The sequence below is a fragment of the Carcharodon carcharias genome, chromosome 13, assembly GCF_017639515.1.
Source record: "Carcharodon carcharias isolate sCarCar2 chromosome 13, sCarCar2.pri, whole genome shotgun sequence".
Lineage (NCBI taxonomy): Eukaryota > Metazoa > Chordata > Chondrichthyes > Lamniformes > Lamnidae > Carcharodon > Carcharodon carcharias.
The window spans coordinates 42,084,310-42,092,290 of NC_054479.1; positions in this window are offsets into that span (position 1 = coordinate 42,084,310).

The following is a 7,981-nucleotide window of genomic DNA, read 5'->3' on the forward strand; positions in this document are numbered from 1 at the left end:
GTTGATAAAGCATCACTTGCCAAAAAGCTATCCAATTTTTCTCTTTTGCACACTGACTGGTCTGCTGTGCATTTCCAATGTTTCCTACTCTCATTAAATGCAGGTGCTGTGAACTGCTGGCAGTAGAACAAAATAGTGAACTTGTTCATTCTCAGGTCCACTCATAAAACCAGACTGTTCTTCGGTATAAGTGTGAGACTGCATTGCTTAATATTACAGGCTACATGAATTGGCTTCAACATAATCAAGACTTGCAGCAATATAGCATTTTTCACAAGCTCAGGACATCTCAAAGAGCACTAAAGCCGATGAAGCACTTTCAAATCGTAATCACTGTTGTAATGTAGGAAACACAGCAGCCAATTTGAATACAGCACTCTACTATTCTTCTTTGAAGTAATGTGTTGGGATCTTTTGCATTTACCTAAGAGAGCAGACTTAGTTTAAAATCTCATTCAAAAGACGGGACCTCCAGTAGTACAATGCTTCCTCAGTACTGTAACGTCAGACTAGATTTTGTGCTCAAGAGCTCTGCAAATGATCCCAGGTGAGCATGCACAAAATATACCTCTTGGTGAGGAAAGTCTTGATTGTATCCTATATAGTCTTATCGAAGCATTAGCAAAACCAATTTTTGATGCAAGGGGAAAAACTGATATTGCTGTATCAGTCCAGTTTAATCTGAACCATTAAGGGGCAGATTCTTCTCCTCAGCACTGAGGCATAAATAGCTTAATGGGGCAGTAGACCTGATGGCAAAAAGCTGCTCGCAATTAAAACCAATAGATGCAAAACAGTGAGCAACTAGTGCTTGATTTTGCAATAAGATGCTCCACCCCATAGAACTCTTAATGTTTAAGAGAAAAATCTATCCCACCCATCAAATCTCGCTCATTTTTAGACTCTCCTACTGAGAATGTCATCTGAGCCACTCATGCTCTGTCACCATAACCATCCATGTGAACAAGGCTTCTGCCAAATCTCTGCTCATTTAATGGCACAGCAAGAAAAACCCCAAGGAAACTCCTGGGCAGAATCTTATGAAGGCGATGAGAGCTCCGCCTCTTTTTGAATTAGCCTGCTGCACCTCAGGCATTTAACAGGCCAGCATCGAGCTTTCCCCAGGACCCCCTGGGCTGTAGTATCAGCTGCCAGGGAGGCCATGGCTGTTGCCGGTAGTACACCCACCTGAGGCTTGGGGTCAAGGAGGCACCTGGGTACAGATGGTTGATAGTGGAAAGGGGATCACGCATTGGAGTCTTGGGAGACAGGGGAGGGAGTTCGGCAGCCAGAGCAGGGGAGTGCGTCTCAGTGGCCCAAACACCCTCCCAGTGCAGGGTCCCTCGATCAGACACTGAGTGCCTGTAAATGCAGGTCCCCTGCCGGGGAGCCTGCAAGCAACCCCATCAGGGTTTGCTTGTGCTTCTCACATAGTGAACTCCCCTGTCTGCCACTAGGTTAATACCAGCGGTGGTGGAATGAGGCCTTTAAGCGGGCACCAATTTCCTACTTAAGGGCCTCAATTGGTGGAGGGATGGGAAGGCTATCCATGGGCCTTTCTTCCATGGGCTTAGTCAGGGTGGAGGCAGGAAGGTGGTGGGGTGCCCACTCGCCACCTGCCCGCCTGATTAAATGCCCCCATGGCAGCAAACATGAGATTCTGCCCCAGCTATTGTTTTTTGGTTAATAGAGTAAAATACTTTATGCAGCTCATTATTAAAGGAAGACAAATGCTCCACATATTTAAGTAGGTTTGTAGAGTTTAGATCATAAATTAGATTCAGTAATGTGGACGACTCTAAGTATGATGTTAATGAAGTTTTATTCCATCTCTAGACCAGATCATTTAGCGAGGTTAGGTAATTTTCTTTACTCAAATATATGGCCTGAATTTCACACATGGCGTGCACACGAAGTTGATGGGCCCGGAAGCGGACACGAAATGAGCTTCCGCCCGCGATCGACCTCAAATGCAATTTCATGTTGGCTGGCTAAATAACAGCCAGCCAGTGTGAAACACGTGCTGAAAACACCTCAGCACTGCCGAGGGGGACGGGAAGGGAGGGAGGTGGGGGGTGGTGGGTGTTGGGGGGTAGGGGCGCCGACAAAAGTGAGGGTGTGGGGGAACTGCAGACTTGGACAGATTAAATAACAAGAAAAAAATTGCATCCCACCCTTGGATGAGGTTTTGTTAAGAATGGGCTGCCCGCCTGCCAGTTTTATCCATGCGATCAGAGCAAGATCGCAAAGGCAACATAAGTGGACAATAGTGTTTTTAATAGCCTTAATTGCTCCTTTAATTCTCAGCGGGTCTGGCTCCAACTCCCATGCACGTCTGCCAACCTCAATGTTGCTCGTGTGCCTGATGACGTCAGGGTGCACACCTACATCATTTCCCACAATTTTACATGCATTCATATCGGGCGTGCACCCGCCCGGTCAATGTAAAATTCTGGCCTGTAAGTTAAATGTTTTGCTTCTTAAAAAATGTCACTGTGAAAATGAAAGAAATTCATCAGCCTACCAGTTAATGCAGCTTAGAATTCTAGGAAGTTTGAGTTTAACTCCCAAAGTTGGCTTCTGTCCATATTTAGCTCTCTCCATATCAGAGGCCATTGCTTGCCTAAGAGGATCAGCAGGCAACCTCAACTAACGCTGCTTTCATCTGGCAAAACTGAAACTGTTGAGTTACGGCCTGCAGTGACACACCAACCAGTTTCTCTTCTCTCTACAGAGCTGTCCCCACCATCTGTTTAATGTCTTTTGCTAATGCTACAGCTAACATTGGATAATTACAATATGGAGGATTGGGGTGGCAGGTGGGAGGGGAGGTGAGGAAGGAAAGGGTCTTCCATCACTCAGTAACACAAGACATTTGAGGCCTAATCTGGTGGATTATCATAGGTGAGTTTTGATAACACTGATCAACACAGCACTTTCCAATTGCACATCACCTCACTCAGCCTGGAGATCGATCGTGCAAACTCTGTATGTTCTCAGAATAACAAAAGAAACTTGGCAAAGATTTGGGTGAAATGAAACAAAGGTCTGGACTGAGTGTTGCTGCTTTCTGCATTTGGCTGTCAATTAAATCGAACCAAACCAAATCTCTGGTTCTGCAGTTTAAAAGAAATGAGCAAAAGAGGATTTATCGTTTGAAATCAGTTTCACAATTTTGGGTTCAAATGGGATTGATTATGCTTGACCCTGAATTTAAAAAACATTAAATTTGTGAAAAGCATATTGCATCCATGTAGCACAAGAAAAAATGACAGAACTCTGCTCTGCCACTGTAGAGACATTGGAATGCCAGACTGTTTGATTATCAGACACAAACGCATTGCAGATGGCAAACCTTTTGACATTTTACAGGCCTGGTCACGTATATGTGCTCCTTGTAATGTCAGCTATGCACTTCTGCTAGTCTTTAATAATAAAGATTGATAATTATTGGGATAATTATTGCAAACTGGCAGTGATGCCAGAATGTTTTTCATGCAAAATTTAACTATCTTTTAATGTAATTCCAGTCAATCTGTGCTGCAACTCATTCAAGGTCAATATATCCTTCCTAAAGTATGGTGCTCAAAATGGTTTTCCAAATGGAGTCTAACCAACGCCTTGCACAATTGAAGCATCACTTTCTTCCCTTTGTATTGCAGCCCCATTGAGATAAGGGCCAAGATTCCATTAGCTTTATGAGTCAATTTTTGCACCTGTGCACTATAGCTTTTAGTGAAAAGCAAAATATAGTGGATGCTGGAAATCTGAAATAAAAACATTTTCTGTTTTTATTATATCTTTTAGTGATTTGTGTACCATGGCACCTAAACCTTTGCTCCTCCACAAAGGGATCCGAGAGTCCATTAACCATAAAGCATGTCATCAAGCATCCACACATGCATGCTTCCAAGCAGGATTCATCAATAAAAATCAGGAATCAGAATGGAAATGAAATAAGGCAGCTAATTTAGTTGATGGGGATGAGGGTTACCCTTAGGAACAGATTTGATATCCTGGCTATTCTGTACTTTGAACAGTAGATTGAAGGTAGCAATGAAAATAACAGGGGAAGTGTTATTAGGATTCAAAAGCCTTTGAAGGAATTGTGGATCAGTAACCACACATGGGATCTTACAGGAGAAGGGAAAGGTGCTTCAGTAGAAAAGACAGAAAAACAAAGCTAGGAACACTGCCTTCCCTCAGGGCTATGTAAATAAAGATAGCAAGGTGAAGAGGAGTGTCAAAAAGACAAGCAAGAGTGGATCGACAAGCAAGCATGAGTCAGAAGACACAGCTATCTTCAATGGCATGAGATCACTGTTTCACATTGGAAAGAAGACTACAGGCAATTTGAAAGAAAGATAGGGCCCATTACTGCAAAAGATGGTACACATCTCAAAAGGTGAAGACAAGTTATCATGGTGGGCAGAACACTTCCAGGAAGTCCTCAATAAAACTTTTCTGCCCACCCCAGCCCAAGTTGATCAGCCCTCAAATAAGCTTCCAATAAGGGTAGATAAGTTCACTGAAAATGAAGTGAAGCACTCAAGAGCAACAAAGCTCCCAGTACAGAAATTTTGCTATAGAAATGCTCAAGGCAGGTGGAGACGCAACTGTCCAGTGGCTGTGTAATTATTGTAACTAGATCTAGGACACTGGCATTGTTCCCCAAGACTAGAATGATGGGTCAATTGTTTATATCCCCAGAAAAGGCAACCTCACCGAATGTGGCAACTGGAGAGGAGTCACTGTCCTATCAATACCAGGTAAAGTCTATTGCCAAATGATCCTTAATTATATTCGAGATATGGTGGATGGTGAACTTCAAGAAGAACAGGCAGGGTTCAGATCAAAATGCTCTTGCACTGAACTGATTTTTACACTCTGGCACAACATTGTGAACTTCCCAGAGCACCAAGACCCCCTTGTCATCAGCTTTATTAATTTCACTAAGGCCTTTGATAACCTACATTGGTCTTCACTCTGGAAAATTCTATCTTCATATGACATCCAATCAAGGAGGATTATAGCTACTGGGAAGATCTATCAAAATTCTAGATGCTGTATTAAAACAGAGAATGGTTACAGTGACTGGTTCCATGTGCTGCCAGGGGTCAGGCAAGGTAGCATCTTCCTTTTGTGATTGCCATTAATTAGGTACTAAGAAAGTCAACCAAGGGTCATCTTGGATTGAAATGGATCCATGTTGGTTGATGACATTGCTGCCCTGTTAGACAGCCTAACAGGGTTGCAACAGTTCATTTACTCAATCAGCAATCAGGCTGAGAGAGTGGGACGAATCATAAACACCAAGAAAAAAAAAATCATGATGGGAAAATGCCAACAAACAGAAGATGTTTATGTCAACCAAAACAAAGCTGACGTCATGGAGGAGGGTGAGGAGGCGATGGCACAGTGGTATTGTCACCGGACGAGTAATCCAGAGACCCAGCATAATGGTCTTGGGGACTCTGGTTTGAATCCCTCTACGGCAGGTGGTGGAATTAAAAGTTTAATGATGACCATGAAACCATTGTCAATTGTTGCAAAAACCCATCTGGTTCACTAATGCCCTGATGTCTCGCCTACATGTGACTCCAGACCCACGGTAATGTAGTTGACTCGTAAATGCCCTCTGAAATGGCCCAGCAAGCCACTCAGCTGTATCAATCCATGATAAAGCCTCAAAAAAAGAATGAAACTGGACAGACAACCCAGCATCAACTTAGACACTGGAAACGACAACGGCAAACTCAGCCCCGTCAACCCTGCAAAGTCCTCCTTACTAACATCTGGGGGCTAGTTCCAACATTGGGAGAGCTGTCTCACAGACCAGTGAAGCAACAGCCTGACATAATCATTGTCACGGAACCGTATCTTACAGATAATGTCCCAGCGAACACCATTACCATTCCTGGGTATGTCCTGTCCCACCAACAGTCAGGAGGGAGTTGCCCTGTGAGTCCTCAACATAAACTCCACACTCCATGAAGTCTCATGGTATCAGCCCAAACATGGGCAAGGAAACCTCCTGCTGATTATCATGTACTGCCCTCCCTCAGCTGATGAATCAGTGCTCCTCCATTTTGAACACCACTTGGACGAAGCACTGAGCATGTCAAGGGGGTCTTGAATATACTCTGGGTGGGGGATTTCAATCTCCATCACCAAGAGTGTCTCAGTAGCACCACTACTGACTGAGCTGGCCGAACCCTAAAGGACATAGCTGCTAAACTGGGTCTGCAGCAGTTGACGAGGGAACCAATAAGAGCTGACCTCATCCTTACCAACCTGCCTGCAGCAGATGCACCTGTCTATGACAATATCGGTAGAAGAGATCACTGCACCGTCGTTGTGGGGATGAAATCTCACCTTCACATTGAGGATACCCTCCATTGTGTTGTGTGGCACTAACACTGTGCTAAATGGGATAGATTTCAAACGGACCTAGCAACTCAAGACTGGGCATCCATGAGGTCCTGTGAGTCATCAGCAGCAGCAGAATTGTACTCAAACACAATCTACAACCTCATGACCTGGAATATCCCCTACTTTACCATTTCCATCAAGCCAAAGGATCAACACTGACTCAATGAAAAGTGCAGGAGCAGCACCAGGCATACCTAAAAATGAGGTATCAACCTGGTGAAGCTTTAACACAGGACTACTTGCATGCCAAACAGTATCAGGAGCAAATGCTAGACAGAGCTAAACAATCCCACAACCAATCAATCAGATCTAAGCTCTGTAGTCCTGCCACACCCAGTCGTGAATGGTGGTAGACAATTAAACAACTCACCGGAGGAGAAGACTCCACAAATAACCCCATCCTCAATGAAGGGGGAACCCAGCACATTAGTGCAAAGATAAGGCTGAAGCATTTGCTACAATCTTCAGCCAGAAGTGCTGAGTGAATGATCCATCTTGGCCTCCTCCGGAGGTCCCCAGCATCACAGCTGCCAGTCTTCAGCCTATTTGGTTCGCTTCACATGATATCAAGAAACAGTTGAGGGCACGGAGTACTGCAAAGGCTACGGGCCCTGACAGTGTTCCAGCAATAGTATTGAAGACTTGGTGCTCCAGAACTTACCGTGCCCCTAGCCAAGCTGATCCAGTACAGCTATAACAATAACATTTACCCAGCTATGTGGAAAATTGCCCAGGTATATCCTGTACACAAAAAGCAGGACAAATCCAACCCAGCCAATTACCTTCTCATCAGTTTACTCTCGATCATCGGTAAACTAATGGAAGGGGTCGTCAATAGTGCTATCAAGCGGCATTTGCTTAGAAATAACCTGCTCACTGACGACCAGTTTGGGTTCCGTCAGGGCCACTCAGCTTCTGACCTCTTTACAGCCTTGGATCAAACATGGACAAAAGAGCTGAACTCTCGAGGTGAGGTGAGATTAGCTGCCCTTGACATCAAGGCCGCATTTGACTGAATGTAGCATCAAGGAGCCCTAGCAAAGCTGGAGTCAATGGGAATTGAAGAGAAACTCTCCACTGGTTGGAGTCATACCTAGCACAAAGGAAGATGATTGTGGTTGTTGGAGGTCAGTCATCTCAGCTCCAGGACACCAGTGCAGGAGTAGCGGTTGGGCTGAGGACACTACCTTAGGGTAGTGTCCTCGACCCAACTAACCTCAGCTGCTTCATCGCTGACCTTCTTTCCATAATAAGGTCAGAAATGGGGATGTTAACTGATGATTGCACAATATTCAGCACCACTCGTGACTCCGCAGATACTGATGCAGTCCATGTCCAAATGCAAAAAGACCTGGTCAATATCCAGGCTTGGGCAGTCAAGTGGCAAGTAACATTCGTGCCACACAAGTGCCAGGCAATGATCATCTCCAACAAGAGAGAATCTAACCATCTCCCCTTCATGTTCAATGGCATTACGTCGCTGAACCCCAACGATCAACATCCTGGGGGTTACCCTTGACCAGAAACTGAACAGGACCAGCCATATAAA